The sequence below is a fragment of the Muscardinus avellanarius genome (genome assembly GCF_963383645.1).
Source record: "Muscardinus avellanarius genome assembly, chromosome: 1".
Classification (NCBI taxonomy): Eukaryota; Metazoa; Chordata; class Mammalia; order Rodentia; family Gliridae; genus Muscardinus; species Muscardinus avellanarius.
In genome coordinates this window covers 95,419,983-95,438,093 of record NC_137786.1, presented here as the reverse complement: position 1 = coordinate 95,438,093, position 18,111 = coordinate 95,419,983, and the positions used below count along the sequence as shown (strand labels likewise).

Below are 18,111 nucleotides of genomic sequence, written 5' to 3'. Positions count from 1 at the left end.
GCCTTCCCAAGCATGGGGATTAGAAGCGTGTGCCACCATGCCCGGCTCTAAAATTTTTTTAAAAAAACAATATGAACCAGCAATAGTGTTCTTGGACATCTTCCCAAAGAAAATGAAATCAGAATATTATAATTATATGGGCATATCCATGTTCTCAGCATCATAATTTACAATAGTTAAATTATGGAATCATTCTAGATGTCTATCAATGGATGAATGGATCACAAAGCATAAATACATATACAATGGAATTTACTCAGCCAAAAGAAAAACAAAATTACACCATTTGCAGGAAAATGGATGAAACTTGATAATATTATGCTGAGTACATTCAGTTCCAAAAAATGAGTAGATATATGTTCTCTCTTTTATGTGGAAGCTAGAGAGATATCTGTCAATAAGGGAAACATGAGAGAAATGTGCAAAGACTCCAGGAGAGTGACTGAGGGTGATTAGGGAAGGGACAGGGGGATGAAGTCATAAAGAACGCCAAAATAGATATAATATCATGAACGTATACAAAATTGCCAAGTCCAACCTCAAAGACTTGTGGGCTGGGGTGTGGGGGACAATGTGGAGAGCAACAAGAGTGTGTGCATATATTTTTCTAACACTGTATACACCAATAATATAAAATTACAATGTACCAAATTTTTAAAAATCCAGTTCATTCTAAGTCTACATTATATTCTTGAATAAAATCACTTAATAGACAGCTGCATTCTTATGTCAAGGCCTCCACTTCCACTGAGGGATTATAGATTGTACAAGGTGTGTCCATATAAATCTCCTTCCTTATTATAGTTATGATGATACTGTCAAAGGCACTGTCACCATAAAAGCCAATGTTAAAAATGTCAATAAGAAAATCTACTAAGCTGGTCGTGGTGGTGCACGCTTGTAATCCCAGCATTTAGAAGGCTGAGAAAGGAGGATCTGAGTTTGCAAACAGCCTCAGCTATTTAGTGAGGCCCTTTGCAACTAAGTAAGACCCTGTTTCAAAATAAAGAATAAAAAACAGGGATGGGGGTAGCTCAGAGGTAGAATGCCTCCAGGTTCCATCCCCAGTACCAATAAATAAATAAATAAATAAATAAATAAATAAATAAATAAACAAATAAAATCGACTAGAGTTATATACAATGAAAAACTGCTTCCTCTGCAATGTGATAATCTCTCTTTTATTTAAAACTATCATATGACTATTCCCCTTTTCATATTGACTTTTAGGAAACTTAAGAGACATTATAACATCTCTGGAAGGAGTAGCTATACAGACATGCCATGGTCAGTATGGTTTTTCTCTAGCTCTTAAAATCCATTATAACTCATATTTTTCCTAGTTCTAATTTTATTTTATATTTTGCTGAATTTTATTGTCATTAGCAACCTCAAATACTGTATGGAATAAGGCAAGAAATGAACGAAAAAGTGACTGAACTCAGCATGCAAAGGAGCAAATACTGAATCATGATATAAAAGTCTTACCATGTATAATTTATATATTCCCAGATCTTACCATGTATAATTTATATATTCCCAGATCTAGGACAGTCTTTTCTACCTCTGGGCTACACTCCCAGACCTATTTTATGCTTTTTTATTTGGAAACAGGGTCTCTTAAGCCAGCGGGACTGGCTCTGAACCTGCAGGATCGTCTTGTGTCCGCCTCCCAAGCGCGGGGATTACAAGCATGCGCCACCACGACTGGCAAGGACAGTCTTTTCTACTAGTCATTTAAAACAAAAGCCTGCTCACCTCAAGTTGATGACATGCTCCCAGCCATCTTTAGCCCCTTTGATATGGTCATTCCACTGAGTTGCTTTTCTTAAAAATGATTAAGCTGGAGTTTCAATCCTGAGTACTTTTACATGCTTTCAGCTAATCAGCTGATGGACTTTAAGGAAAATTAGGACACAGGAACATTTCCTTGTGTTCTAATACAAAATCAAATTACACAGCTAGTAGGCACAAAGTCAAAGCTGTCTCTGATTTAGGAAAGAGGCAACATCAAAAATATAAGCCAAGAAGTCCATAAGGAATGACAGAGAAAAATTAAATTAGGTTTCATCTTCATATGGGGAGAAAATTGTATTTTCATAGTATGGCCAGTCTATGCTTGCTTTATTCCCCTAAATTATATTTATAATTATACCATCATCTTAAAAGCATGGTATGTCTTTCAAAGTAGAAACAATTATGATTTAATTCTGCAGCACAACTTTCAAAATTATAGTGAAAACCACTAAATTAAAATGAGACCTCTAAATTGTATGCTATCATCAAATGCTAGAAGTACAAAGGCATTAATTTCTGTTGGTAAGTTAAATTGCTAGTGAAAAATCAGAATTATCATATCTGTATAGCAATCTGTATCATTTTATATTTCTTTGAAATACAGAGAACCCTCATGGATTTTCATTATTATCAAAAGAGGCTGGCAAATAATCTTTTTAATCAAATACATTTTGTTAGACTGTGACAATTATACAAATGAAAGATGATATTAAATACTCATTGTAGCATATAAGAAAATCCTACCTAATCAAAATATAGACTTTTATGTTCAATTAATGCTATTATATTTAATATAGAAATTAAATCTTTGAAAATATGGTCAAATGTGATATTCAATGATTACAGTAACAGAAAAACTGTATATAATTCTATTATACACAAAGGAAGAACAAAACTGAATCTTGGGAAGAGTTGTCATAATGATTTGAATTTCATCTTATGTCATCTAATCACGAGTTAACATGATAGTTATCTAGCAATTTTCTTTTCTACTAATACAGCTACACTAGGGCCCAATAAGTAGCAAAAGACTATGAATGACTTATAAGTGATAAAATCAAGAAAGGCCTACCATATCAAAAAGTATAGATATTTGTATTCATTGAACACTACTAAGCTAAATGTAAATACCCATGACAAAATTAATAGCAAACTGAAGTAACTATATGTATAATGTATGTATATACTCATCCATGGCTCTCATTACTCCCCAAAATACTACAATAAACATTTCTGTTTGTAGGTCTGAATTATTAGAGTAAATACCTAAATTCCCTCTTTTCATTTTATATTATTAAATACCTCCCCCCAAAAAACTTTTGGGAATCAACAAATTATTTTGATGTCAACTGAATACTTTTACAGAAACAAATTTTTTCAAATATATAATTTGGCTTTTAATCTAAAATTTGAATCAAACATGAGAGTAAATTTCCCTAAATATCTCAAGCACAAATTGTGACTATATGTTACATCTTATTGAACTATAAAGAAAAAGTCTAACAGCTTTCAATTTGCTTAGTTCAATAAGATTTTTAGTTTAAAATACTTATAGATGAGAATGCCAATATAATCAATTCCTTTGCCTATAAATTCTTACCTTGTACAGTCCCAGTTTAAAAAAGAAACAGAGGAAAGTTCTCAAGTCAGAAGTCAGTAAAAATGGAAACCTGGAGAGCAGAGGAGGAGAGAAGAGGGAAGTGGGTCATATGATGGTTCCCTGAGTCAAGCAAGGGCATGGGGGAAGGTGGTGAGAGAAGAGGGGACAAGAAGCTGCCTGATGTCACATGCGCTCCTCTCCCCTCCTTTTCCTAGCCCTTTCATGTTTACTTTTAACTTGTCTTTTATTTCCATATTTTCTTTTTCTCTCCTGTTCTTTACCTTTCTTCTTCCTCCTGTGTCTCTATTACTCTTCTTTCCTCACCTTCTTCTTTTGCTGTCTTTCCTCTGTTATATGTCTCCTTCTCCCTCTTCCATGAATGACTTTCCTTAATGCCCTCACAAACAAAGGGTTGGGAGGAAGAAAAAAATTCCCTCTAAAATCAAATTTTAATTAGGACAATCCAATGTATCCCCGGAAAAGTCCTTTGTAGAGTAAGAACAATGCCCTGACTTCATAAATACTATAATCTCACACACACACACACACACACACACACACAAATTCACAATCTTCCTCCCTCAGCCTCTGGAATAGGTGGGGCTACAGGCATAGACCACCATGCCAGGTTTATACCAAATTATTTTGAAGATTTAAAGAAGTTTATTAAAAACATAGAAATACAGAAAATAGTTACAGCCCCATGCCAAAATGGCATGGGGGGGGAGGGTGGCCCAGACCAACTCACCACTCCCCTATGCCCAATTTTTTAGAAAGTAAATAAATAAAGGAACAAGAGCCATTTAACTACTAGAGTTTCAGAAAGTTTCTGTTTGGAAAACTATGACTTTGGTGACTTGACTCTGCCTGAATTTCTGCCTCTACCAATCCTTTTCTTAGTCCCTTGATCACTAACTTCCAAAACCAGATGCCTATCACAATCCATTTCCTACTTTAAGCTACCAACCCAGTTATACACCCACCCTGTATCCTCCTGTCCTATGTCCACTGGTTTCTGCCTGTAATGCCCACCATGCCTTGCTATACTACTGAAAAGACAGAGTTCTCAAATTTCAAAAGCTTCTCAGCATTCTCTTCTAAGTATATTTTCTGTATACTTCTGTCAAACTAACTTAATTTTGAAGTGAAAAGTCAGACTTACACACAATTGTGACTAAATTCACTAAAATAGACTAAATTCATCTGCCACAACCTCTCACGTCCCTCTCCACCACCACAGCACTCACCACCTGCCTATCCAGAATCAGGACTACCATTCAAACTAGTGCTTCACACATTTGTTCTACCCACTCTCAACATGATTTCTACTCTTCAGTTCCATATGCCCCTGATTCCAGGTACAGATTAATGTCTGATGATGCTTAATATGCTATCTCTGCATAGGACATTTATAATTTAATAGGGCTTTTTAAGACAAAATATTTGACCCTATAGTCCAGGAAACTTTTTCAGCTCTCAAAGACCTGAAAGATACAATGCTTTCTCATCAGAAATAGTATTTTTTTTTTTCCTTTTTTGCGGTACTAGGGATGGAACCCAGGGGCAATTTACCTCCAAAGGACACCCCAGCACTATTTTTATATTCTTTATTTTGAAACAGGGTCTCACTAAGTTGCAAGGGCCTCACTAAGTAGCCGAGGCTGGCTGTGAACTGCAATCCTCCTGTCTCAGCCTCCCAAATGCTGGGATTACAAGTGTGCGCCACCATGCCTGGTTGCAATTAATGTTTAATAATGCTTCTTAGTATAAAAAAAGGGAGAAGCCCCTGGTCCATGAAAGAAATAGAAGGGAGTGGGGGATGGGAAAAGTGTGGCTTTTATCTGTCAATATTCTTGCAGCTATACTCTAAAGACTGATCACATAACTTAGAGGAAAGAAGATTTATTTTCTCATAGTTTCGGGTTCAGCCCATGTGAGGCCAGGGACCTCGGATCTCAGAATAGGGCTACAAGAAGGGAGAAAGGGAGAACACATGGACTGTGCTCACATCATGGAGGCTGGAAGCAAGAGAGGGAGCCAGGGAGGAGGAACCACGCATATAACCTCCAAGGCTGCACCCCCAGGGACCACCTCCTCCAGCCACACCTTAACAGCCTAGGGGGTACTACCCAAGTAATCCATTACAATGGATTTATCTACTTCTGAAATTACAGCCCTCAGACTCAATGATATGAACTCTAAACATTAATAAATAAGCTCTTTAGGGACATTTTATATCTATAACAGTGGCCAATGTGGTTTTAAAAGCAACTTCATCTGCCAGGAGTAGACACTACCCTGATATCTACTAGTTAGAATATTCTTCTTGTCCATTTCTTAATAGTATATGCATAGACCTAGGAGCAGATATACCAAGTCACAGAGTATGCATTTCCTTCTTTAGTTGATGTTGCAAAAGTTTTTCCAAAGTGGTTTTTATAGTTAAGATTTTTGGGGGAGGGGGTGGTACTAGGGATGGAACCCAGGGGAATTCTACCTCTGAGATACACCCCCAGGCCTAATTTTTATTCCTTTATTTTAAAACAGAGTCTCAACAAGTTGCAAACAGTCTCACTAAGTAGATGAGGCTGGCTGTGAACCGCAATCCTCCTATCTCAGCCTTCCAAATGCTGGAATTACAAGCATACATTACCACACCTAGCTATAGTTAAGATATTTTAGGACATAGTTCATCCTGGTCCTGCTTAAATAACACAGTATATTACATTTACCTTGCATATCTATTAAATAAAGATTATGTTAGTCAAGGCTATCTCTCTGAATCCTTTACTGTCTATCAGTTTTATAAGGAATTTATTCTTTATAAAGCAGATTCTAGAAAACCAGCTCCACATTAACTAAACATGTATTGTTTGTTTGGTTGGATGGTTGGTTGGTTGGTTGGTTGGTTGGTTAGTATGGTTCAGTTCTTATATACCAAAGAACAGGTAAAAGAGAAACCATGCAATTGACAAAAACTAAAATCTAAATATGCATGATTTTATATTACAACATCAGACACTCTCATAAAATATTTGGCACCTACATACTGCCAGGTATTATATTAAACAATAAGAATAGAAACAGTACTGAATACAGAAAATATTTTTGAGATGAAGTATTTATAACAATAGTATAAATTAAACCATTAATGGGCAATTTCATTCATAGGATCTATCTACTGGCCCCTCAGATAATTCCCTTCACTGATTTATGTCTTTGGCAAATGATTTGAGATTATTTTCTCTCAATCTCTGACATTATTGTGAATGGTTCTTACCTCAGGCCTCAAAGTTCCTTGTATGTCCTCATTTCTAGCACTGTTCTTTCATGTTCAACTTTAGCAACTCCGTTCACCATTTGTAACCTGGACCTGACCAGTCAGAACTGCTTTGCTTGTGAGAGTTCTGACCACACTCCTCATAAACGTACACTTGCTCTTAAACTGAATCAAGAAAAGCACCCCACAGTCTGACCCAAATACTTCTCTCAGGTCTTTCCCCCTTATATATTGCTGTTATTTGTGTTTTGCTTTTGAGGTATGTCTGTGGTATGAGACCAGAATCCATTCTGATTGTCAAACTGGATGGAAGGGGCTGTTAGATAGGCTATTTAAAGAAATCTGATGTTATCATAAATGTACTAAGAAATCCATTGTGGCCATCTTGTGGGGATCAATACGACCATATTTGCTCTGATTTTAAATTTTGAATAATTACTTTTTCCTGACTGGAATAGATGAAAGGTTGGAAAAATGGCTACTGTGAAAAGCAACAGAAAAGTTAAATGCCTAATTATTTCTCACTTGTACTTATTACTCATTATCTTCATTACTAGTGAGGTTGAATTTCTTATATTGTTATTAAAGTTTCTAATCACTCTATTATGAAATACTCATGATTTGGCCACTTTGAATTGGCATATTACTTTTTTTATAAACTAATTTACATGATCTCCTTAAATATTTACCAACATTAATACTTTGTTATATTTACAGCACTTATTAGTCCTAGTTTGTATTCTTCATAGTAGTTGTTTATTTTCTGATAGAAGTATGTTTACATATTGCTTTTTAATAGTTTGTGGATTTTTTATTATTTTTAATTAATTTTTATTGGCACATTATATTCATATATCATATTGAGGTAAAAAACTTGTGTGGACATACATGTACACATCACCCATTTAGACCCGACCCAATTAGCACCCCATTCCCTCCCAATTCCTCCTTCCCATACTTGGCTTAGTGGTTGACTTTGATATGTTTAAGTACTTTTGTGTGTTAGAGAATTTCCTTCTTCTTACCTCCCATCCCCTCATTTAGGTTGTCTTGTTTGCTCCTCTATAGGATTTCCTTTTTCATCTAGAGTTCCTCCTATGACCCATTTCTCCTTAGCTTTCACATAATAGGGAAAGCATCCGATTTCTTATTTTTTGTGACTGACTAATCTCGCTTAGCATAATATCTTCCAGTTCAATCCATTTCCCTGAAAATAATGTAGTTGAGTTTTTTAATGGCTAAATAAGTCTATTGTGTACATATTCCACACTTTTGTAATCCATTCATCTGTTGATGGACATCTTGGCTGGTTCCAGAGTTTGGCTATGGTGAATTGTGCAGCTATGAACATAGATACACATGCATTAGTTTGGTAGTTTTGTTTCCTTTCTTTTGGGTAGATACCCAGAAGTGGTATTGCTGGATCAAATGGCAGATTTGTGGCCATTCTTCTGAGGATTCTCCATACTGTTTTCCAAAGTGGTTGCACTAATTTATAATCCCAACAACAATGTTTTAGAGTTGCCACTTCTCCACATCCTCGCCAGCATCTGTTGTTGTTTTGGAATGATTGCTATTCTAGTTAGAATAAGGTGAAAACTCAGGGTAGTTTTGATTTGCATCTCTCTGATTGCCAGTGATGTTGAGCATATTTTCATGCATTTATTGGCCATTTGAATTTCTGCTTTCATGAAGTGTCTATTTAGGTCGCTTGCCCATTTTTAGATTGGATGATTTCTTTTTTAGTATTGAGTTTCTTGAGTTCTCTGTATATTCTAGATATTAGTACTCTATCGTTGGTGTAGGTGGCAAAAATCTCCCATTCTTTTGGTCAACTGAGGTTCTTGACAGTTTCCTTTGCTGAACAGAAGCTCTTCAGTTTCATGTGATCCCACGTATTGATTCGCCTTTTAATTTGTTGTGCCTTTGGGGTCTTGTAGAGAAAGTGTTTATCTGTACCTATGTGTTGCAGTGTTGGACCTATGCCCTCTTCAAGGAGCTTCAAGGTCTCTGGTTCCAAATCTTTGATCCATCTTGAATTGAATCTTGTACAGGGTGAGAAAGTGGGATGAATTTCTAATTTTCTACACATGGTTAACCAGTTTGGCCAACACCATTTGTTGAACAGGCTATCTTTTTTCCAGTGTAGGTTTTTGGCCCCTTTGTCAAAAATCAACTGGCTGAAAGTGTGAGAGCTAGTTTCTGGGTCTTCTATACTGCTCCATTGGTCTATGTATCTGTTTTTGTGCCAGTACTATGCTGTTTTTATTACAATGGCTTTGTAGTATAAAGTCAGGTATTGTGATTCCTCCTGCATGGTTTTGGTTGCTGAGAATTACTTTGGCTATTCTGGGCTTTTTGTTATTCCAAATAAATTTAAGGACTGATTTTTCTATGTCTGTGAGGAATGATCTTGGTAGTTTAATGGGCATTGCGTTAAATCTGTAGATCACTTTTGGAGGGATGGCCATTTTAATGATATTGATTTGCCTATGCATGAAAATGGAAGATCTTTCCATCTTCTAAGATGTTCTTCAATTTCTTTTTTCAATGTTTTGTAGTTTTCTTTGTAGAGATCTTTAATGTCCTCGATTAAGTTTATTCGTAAGTATTTTATTTATTTTTTTTTTGGAAATCCTGAGGGGGAAGTGTTTTCCGTATTTCTTCTTCAATGGATTTATGGTTGGTGTACAGAAAAGCTTCTGATTTCTTAAGATTGATTTTGTATTCAGAAACTTTGTTGAATTTGTTGATCAGTTCTATAAGCCTTTTGGTAGAGTTGGTTGGGTTTTCTAAATATAGTATCATGTCATCTGCAAATAGTGAAAAGTTGAGTTCTTCTTTTCCTATATGTATTCCTTTGATTTCCTTTTCTTGCCTTATTGCTCTGGCGAGAGTCTCTAGTACTCTAGTGAAGAGAAGTGGTGATAATGGGCATTATTGTCTTGTTCCTGTTTTTAGGGAGAATTCCTGAATTTTTCCCCATCTAATATGATGTTGGTGGTGGGCTTATTGTAGATTGCCTTAATAATGTTGAGATATGTTCCTTCTATTCCAATTCTCTACAGTTTTTTTTTTTATCATAAATGGATGTTGGATTTTATCAAATGCTTTTCAGCATCTATTGAAATGGTCATGTGATTTTTGTGTTTGATTCTGTTTATATGATGAATTACATGAATTGATTTTTGTATGTTGAACCAGCCTTGCATCCCTGGGATGAATCCTACCTGGCCATGGTGTAAGATTTTCTCTATGTGGTTTTGAATGTGTGTTGCTAATATTTTGTTTAATAGTTTTGCATCCAAGTTCAACAGAGATATAGGCCTGTAGTTTCCCTTCCATAAGCTGTCTTTATTCAGTTTGGGTATTAGTAGTGCGATGTTGGCTTCATAGAATGTATTTTGGAGAGTCCCACTTTTTTCTATTTAATGAAATAACTTGAGGAGTACTGGGGTTAGCTCTTCTATAAAGATTTTATAGAATTCACTTGGGAAACCATCTGGTCCTGGGCTTTTCTTTGATGGTAAGCTCTTTATTGCTGTTTCAATCTCTTTGATTGTTATTGGATGGTTTAATTTTCCATATCTTCTTGACTCAGTTTAGGAAGGTTGTATTTATCTAGAAAGTATTCATTTTCCTCCAGATTTTCCATTTTGTTGGAGTATAGTTTTTCAAAGTAGTTTCTGATACTCCTCTGGATTTCTACACTGACAGTAGTAATATATCCTTTTTCATCTTGTATGTTCATAATTAGGGTGGATTCTCTCTCTCTTTTTTAGTTATATTGGCTAATGGTTTATCTATCTTGTTAATTTTTCCAAGAAACCAGCTTTTAGTTTTGTTGATTTTCTGTATTTTTTTATTATTTCATTAATTTCTGCTCTAATTTTAATAATTTACTGTCTTCTACTGGTTTAGGGTTCAATTGTTCCTGCTTTTCAAGGGCTTTGAGGTGTGTCATTAGGTAATTTATTTGAAGATTTTCTGTTTTTCTTATGTGAGCACTGATTGCTAAAATTTTCCTCTTAATACTGCCTTCAAAGTGTCCCAGAGGTTTTGATATATCTTTACTTTATTTTCCTTTGTTTCTAGAAATTTCTTGATTTCACCTCTTCTTACATCTGCTATGACCTATTCTTCATTCAGAAGTGTGGTGTTCAATTTCCACATGTTCGTGTGTTTCTCTAGGTCGTCTTATAGTTTAATTTCAGTATGTAACATTTTTTGAATTTGCTAGTGCTCATTTTGTGTCCCAGGATGTGATATATTTTTGAGAAGGTTCTGTAAGCAGCTGAGAAAAAATAAAATCTGTTGTAGTTGGGTGAAATATTCTATATTTGTCCAACTGGTCCATTTGATTAATGGTGTTATTTAGTTCTGAGGCATCTTTACTGACCTTTTGTCTGGAAGGTTGGTCTAGTGTTGTGAGAGGTGTGTTGAAGTCTCCCAGCACTACTGTATTGGGAATTATGTGTGACTAAATGTCACAAAAAGTTTGTTTTATGAAAGTATCTGCACCTATGTTTGGGGCATAGATGTTGATTATTGTTATTTCCTCTTTCTGGATTATTCCTTTTACCAGTAAAATATGACCTTCTTTGTTTCTTCTAATAATTTTGGGTCTGAAGTCTAACTCGTCTGATATCATAGTTGCTATTCCTGCTTGCTTTCGAGTTCCATTAGCATGGATTATCTTGCTCTAGCCCTTCTCCTTGAGTTTGTTCCTATCTTTATTTGTGTGTTTCTTGTAAACAGCAAATGGATGGATTCTGGTTTTTAATCCATTTGCAACTTTATGTTTTTTCATTGGGGGAATTGAGGCCATTTACATTCAGTGTGATTACTGAGAGATAATTTTTAATTCCTAACATGTTAAGATTTCAGTTTGAGATACTGTTTATTCTTCTTTGCTTAGTTATCTGCTAAATGGAAAAATTTGTTTCTCTGGTTCTGGTGTGTATTACCTATTTCTTCTTTGTAGTTAATCGATTTGAGTATTTTCTCTAGCACTGATTTTGAAGACATTAATTCCTTCAGTTTCTGTTTGTCATGGAAGCTTCTTATTTCTGCATCTAATTTGATAGATAGTTTTGCTGGGGAGGAAATTTTTGGCTGGAAGTTATTTTCTTTCAGAATTTGAAATATGTTACTCCAAGCCCTTCTAGCTTTCATGACTTGGTCTGGGAAGTCTGGAGTGACTCTAAGTGGGTTGCCTCTGAATGTCACTTGGCCTTTTGTTTTTGATGCCTTTAAGATTCTCTGTTTGGTTTCTACATTGGTCATTTTGACAGTTATGTGGCGTGGGGAACGTTTTCTCTGATCCTGTCTAAAGGGAGTTCTATAAGTTTCCTGGACCTGTGTATCGACCTCTTGCTCTATGTTTGGAAAATTTTCTGCTATTACTTTTTTGAGAAGATTATTGATTCCTTTGTTTTCACCTTCTTTTCCCTCCTCTATTCCAATTATTCTTAGGTTAGCTCTCTTAAAATGGGCCCATATTTCTTCAATGTCAATTCCTGCTGTCTGATTTTTTTTTCTAAGTTATAAGTTATGTGTTCATTTTGGAGTGATCATCTTCTTGGAGCAAGATTCTATTCTCCGTGTGGTCTAATTGATTGTTTATAGTTTGAATTGATGCCTTTACTTCAGTGATTACATCCTTTATTTCTTTCAGACTCTAAATTCTTTTCGAAAGTCCTGTATTATTTCTAAAGTCATATTCTTGATTTGATCTTCTGAAGATCTCTGTATTTCTGTGTTATCAGGTTCTGATATTGTGGGGTTGTGGGCGTTCATTGCTCCATTATTGTTCCTCTTTCCCATGATTTCAGAAGTTTGTGCCTTCTCTGGGTTCTTCCCCAGGTCACCACAACTTCACTTAGGGTGCTCTGGATCTGGAGTTTGTGGTAATCTCAGCCACCACTACTCCTTTACTGGGTTGTGTCGCAATGTCTCAGACCCAGGGAGTTAATCAAAGCTTCGCAAGACTGTAGAAGTGCAAGGCTGGGCATTTTCCCACGGGAAGCTGAGACTAGGGTGTAGTATCTCTGCCACTGCTACTCCTTCACTGGGTTGGACTGCAAAATCTCAGACCCAGGGAGATTATCAAAGCTGTGCAAGTCCCTGGGGGTAAGGTGCTGGGAGTTGTCCTGTAGGGGCCGCAATTTCACTTACGGTTGTTGTGTGCACTGATCTGAATCTGTCGTGCAAGTGGGTGAACTCTCTGCAGCTGCTGGCAATATGGTGCCGCTGCCACACCCTTGGCTGTGAGGCTGGCATATTTCTTTTCTGACTTTGAGTTCCACTCTGGGTCCCTGGAGAGCGTGATTAGCTTGGCCACTGGGAGCTTTAGTAGCTCTTTGCTGTAAACGAACCGCTGAACTACACTCAAATGATCCACAGCTGCTTGCCTCAGCTCCTAGTTTACCTTTCTTCTCTGGAGCCTCGCGCTGTGAGGCAAGATGGTGCCAGCACCGCTCCTCTGCCACAATGCGGCCTGGTTTCTTCTCCGGTCTCTGATTGTCCTTCTAGTCTTCTTTTTCTCTGTCCCTTGTATTTACAGTTTCTATTTCTCTGCTGATAGATATTTTTGGCTATGAAAAGCACTGATTTTGTGGCATTAGAGATCAAGTGTTAGCGGGATTTGCAAACACAGCTTTTCTATGTCGCCATCTTCCTAGAAGTTTAATTTTTGTTTATATACTTCTTTTTAAAACTTTTGAATTTATTTTTTATATTTGAGTATTTAATATATCTGATATTTATTCGTTATGTAATATGAGTTTAAGGTTTAAATTAACATTTACTCAACACACAGGACAATCTTTAGTTTTTCTTAAAATATTCTTATATTAAGGAAGTTCAACTGGTATTCAGTGTCACAGAAATCTCTAGGACAAACAAGGCAAAATATTCATTTCTTCCTTCTATAGAAAGGTAAACTAGGACAGGTTAAGTAGCCTAACCACAGCTACACAGAAGAGACAAAGCTCAACTCCTGTCTCCTACATCTGGGGCTGATACTTTTCTCAGTGAGTTGCCATTATGTGAATAATGCCTAAAATTAACATTTATATTACATATTGAAAGAAAAAGAAATGTACCTCCTAATAAAAATAGATAAAGCTATAATGACATTGTCAATATTATGTCTGGGTTGACTTTAGTCTAATTTAGTGTTCAGAGCATAAAACTGAAATATCAGATACTACCATAAAATGGATTACACTGAGTCATAATGACAGATGATTTTTAACAAATCAGATACTTCACTGGTCGAAAATGTAACAGAATAGGACTTTATTGCTATTGCTATTCATCTAAGTAAACTTAACTCAATAAGATATAAAGAGAAGATAAATATATAGGTAATCTAGAAAAAGGACTTAAACAAAATGTGCGATTTCAGAAACATCAAAGTAAAGGCAATTAGCTTATAGAATAGCTAAACATATTTTTAAAATGAGAACTCATATATGGTGCCATCAAATCTATTTGATTATATTTGACAAATAAGGGAGATTCTTCCAATGAAAATTATTATATTTGGTCCACAGCACATGCTGTTTCCAGGATAAAATAACTACATTATTCTGGAGTAAAAAAGAAGACCAATTTCTCAATTCAACAAAAACGGAATGCAAATATACTATGTTTTTACAACTAGCCAGCTAAAAACACATAAAAGTGCTTTGGAAATGTGTGTGTGTGTGTGTGTGTGTGTGTGTGTGTGTGTGTGTGTGTGTGTGTGTAGAGACAGACAATGTTTACTGAGGAATTAGAAAATTTTCATCACTATCTAAGGGAAGCCAACAGTGAATTCATCCTCCTAACTTGCTTCAGAAGGCAGATCCTTCTTTCCCTCAAGAGCTAGACTTGAAGTATTATATAAAATAATCCTTGGCTTTATTGAATGCTTAAGCAACTCAAAATGCCTTCAGAATTATCAGCACATTTAATCTGTCATTATCCCAATTTGATGAGAAAGGATTTATCTTCTAGCTCAGCATTTCCCAAAGTATTTTTTTTTTCACTGTGGTCCCTTCAGGAGGCTCTATGAAAGGGAGTTAGGACAATATTTTCAGAGACTGAATTCCATACAATATTTCCCCTTTTATGCATTTGATATTAATGGTTAGAAAATCCCTGAATTCAGTAGTATTGTTTCTTTAGGTTTAACTCAACATGCTCCACATTTTGGAGTGCATGTCTACTTGGCATACTTCTTGATCTCCAATAAATGAGAAAAATGTATATAAAATTAAAAAAAATCTAATTTAATTGATCTAATCAATATGACAAAACTCTTAGACCAGTATTACAGGCAGCCAAACAAAATAAATATTAATAGTACAGTTCAAAATACCTTCCATAAAGTATCACTGTACCTTACCTTTTGCAATAAGCCTCAAAGACATTTTCTCTAAATGTACTATTTAATAAAGCATTGCCAAAGTTCAAATGAGTTTAGTCTCTTCCAGTAGTCTATAAGCTTCAGAGTATAAATGAAAGGACTAATCTTTCTAGGTTAATCTTAAGGTTTAGAAATACTCTCAAATCCAAACTATTAATTTTATGATTTATAAAATGGCAATTTTTTATTCTTATGACAGATATAAGGTTAATATTGCTTATTATATTTCCCTTACAGGTGTATGTGTTTAATTTTTATTATTGACTCTGCTAATAGATTCAGGATGAGAAGAACAATGGTAAATATAAAAATTTAAGATCCAGCTATCTAACCTCTCATGTCACCACCAAATGATTTAACAAGATTTAACAACCTATCTTCCGAAAATACTTTTTCTTAAATTCTAAGGTGACAGCTGGAAGATAAATATTGCTATTTAAAGTTTATACTTAACTGTTTATAATCTGTTGTCTTAGCAGTCTGAGCCTACTACTTTTTTAACCACCACTCTCTTCTTAGTACTTTGCCTCTCCCTTAAACAGCTTTAATTCTTGAGACAATCATTAGTCACTTTCTTGCATGAAACTTTCCTCCTTTGTCCTTTCTTACTTCACTCATGTTACATACATAGCAAAAATACAGCCTTAAATAAATCCAACTCTTGAGGCAGCCTACTCTGTATCATGTCAGTTTGGCTAAAAATTTTTTTGATAGAAAAAAAAAATACAACCATGCTGACAAGTCCCACATTAAATCTGTGGTCCACAGTACTCCATACATTCTAGGTTGTATGGGGCAGGACCACAACCTCAGTGTGGTCTGCTACCACAACTACATTATATTGTCCTAGTTCATTCATTCTCCTATTCTCCTAGAAGAGGGTTTTAACCTCTTCTCTTGTTCCTCAAACATCCAATACCTCTTCTTACACCTTCACTCTTAGCCAATGACCTTGACTTCTACTTCACTTAGAATTCAAAGAAATCAGAAAAGAACATTCATAAAACCTTTTTCACCACCACATTTGCCCACCTATCAGGAACCACCATCATGCTAGGCAATTACTGTGCAAATACTAAAGCCAACCTACTGCATTACTACATTACATCCTCTCTCACCCACTTCAGGAATTTATTCTGGAAACTTCCCTCCTTTCCTTCCCAAGCAATTACTTTTTGCCTTTCTACTGAATTATGCTTTTAACATCCTTATAATTAATATTCCAAATATATAAAACAAATTATGTGAATTAAAACATGAGGAACCACTTTAATTTTTTGTTTCTTTGGTTTTGTAATATTGAGGACTGAACTAAGGGCCACTTGACCCCTAGTCCTTTTAATTTTTCATTTATTTATTTTTGTGTGGGTGTGTTGCTAGAGATTAAACCCAGAGGCATCCCACCTCTGAGCTACACACCTAGATCTATTTTATTTTTAATTTGGAATCGGGCTTTCACTAAAGGGCTGAAAACCTCACTAAATTGCTGAGTCTGGCTTCGAACTTTACATTCTCCTTTCTCAGCCTCCCAAAGACTGAGATTATAGGTGTATGCCATCACACCTAGCTTAATTTTTTATTTTGAAACAAAGTCTTGCTAAGTTACTGCACGTTGGCCTTAAACCTGTGATCCTTCTGTCTCAGGCTCCTAAGTAATGAAACTGCAGGTGTGAGCTACCATTTTGTAAAAAATTAACAAGGTATTATCACCACTTAATGGGTATACGAGAAAAACCTGAAGATACAAAAAAAGGGATTGTTCTCTTAAACTTTATTATATACTCTCTCTAAAACACTTTTTATTCAATTAATTTGGTGAACAAGGCTTTTCTTCAATGATCATGAAAGATTAAATATCATATAACTACAACATTCTTAATAAAAGGAGAATTAATTGTTATATTAAATATCTATTATTATATCATAATGCCAGCTTGGACATAAAATTACTGAAAATAAATTAGTTATTATTAGCCAATTAGCCATTAAGTCAAGCCATTGACTAACTAACTAGTCAATTCCACACCCAAATGAAGATAAGGAAACATTTTAACACACATAGAGCAAAATATTTAAGGTGTTCAAAAGCCAAGTTAAAAAAATATTCTAGAAGCTCCTCTGAAAGAATATAGTATATTCCAGATAGTTAAACAAAGTCATTAAGCAAGAAAGAAAACCTAATATATTTGCTAATATCTTTGTAAGCAGGACAGTACCGAAGAGCAAGGAATCACAATTCACAAAGTGATGTGTAGATTAGTATGGCTCAGTTAATAACAAAAATAGCAATAAAATAACCACAATATTTTAAACACTCAATATTCATTTCCACATTTATCACAGTTTAAAATGTAGCTTTCTTTCCTATGGAGACATTTGAATCTATTTAATAATCAAATTATATTTTTAGAACCATAAACTAAAAATTACTAAAATACCAACAACAATAAAAACAAAACAAATAAATAAGGATTATAGCTCAAGCTTTTCCAACCATGACACTACTGACATTTGTGGATGGATAATTTTCAATGGCGATGTGAATAGAGGGGCTGTTCTGTGCATCTTAGGATGTTTAACAGCCTCTAGATACCAATAGCATCCTATAGTTATTGCAACAAAAAATGTCTGGAGATACCATTATTAAACTACTGAACAAAATAACCTCTCAGTTAAAACCAACAGCATGATAGATGGTAGATAGATAGATAGTAGATAAAAGGAAGAAGGAAGAAAGTAAGGGAGGGAGAGTATAAGGAGGGAGAGAGAAGGAACTTACACTAGGCATTATTAAATAGTTTTAAAAGTATACAAAATAAAATTTAATTTCAAGTAGGTAAATTTAAATGCGTTAGTAATCATTTATGACCAAAAAAATCTTTAAACTAAATTTATATTTTGTATGGTAAAAATAATAAACACCCCATCAATCTGAGATAAATAAGACTCTACTGTTCTTAAGTAGAAAAAATTAATAAATAGCTTTCTCCTTATTTCTTACTTCTATCTTAAGAATAA

General features: G+C 35.0%; 1 protein-coding gene across 2 annotated transcripts in view; it reads right to left on the bottom strand.

Moving 5' to 3' along the window:
• Positions 1–18,111, bottom strand: part of FER (FER tyrosine kinase) — a gene marked incomplete at both ends in the record, with an annotated part of 398,115 nt that overhangs the window by 301,021 nt on the left and 78,983 nt on the right. The gene's annotated exons all lie outside the window — the stretch shown is intronic.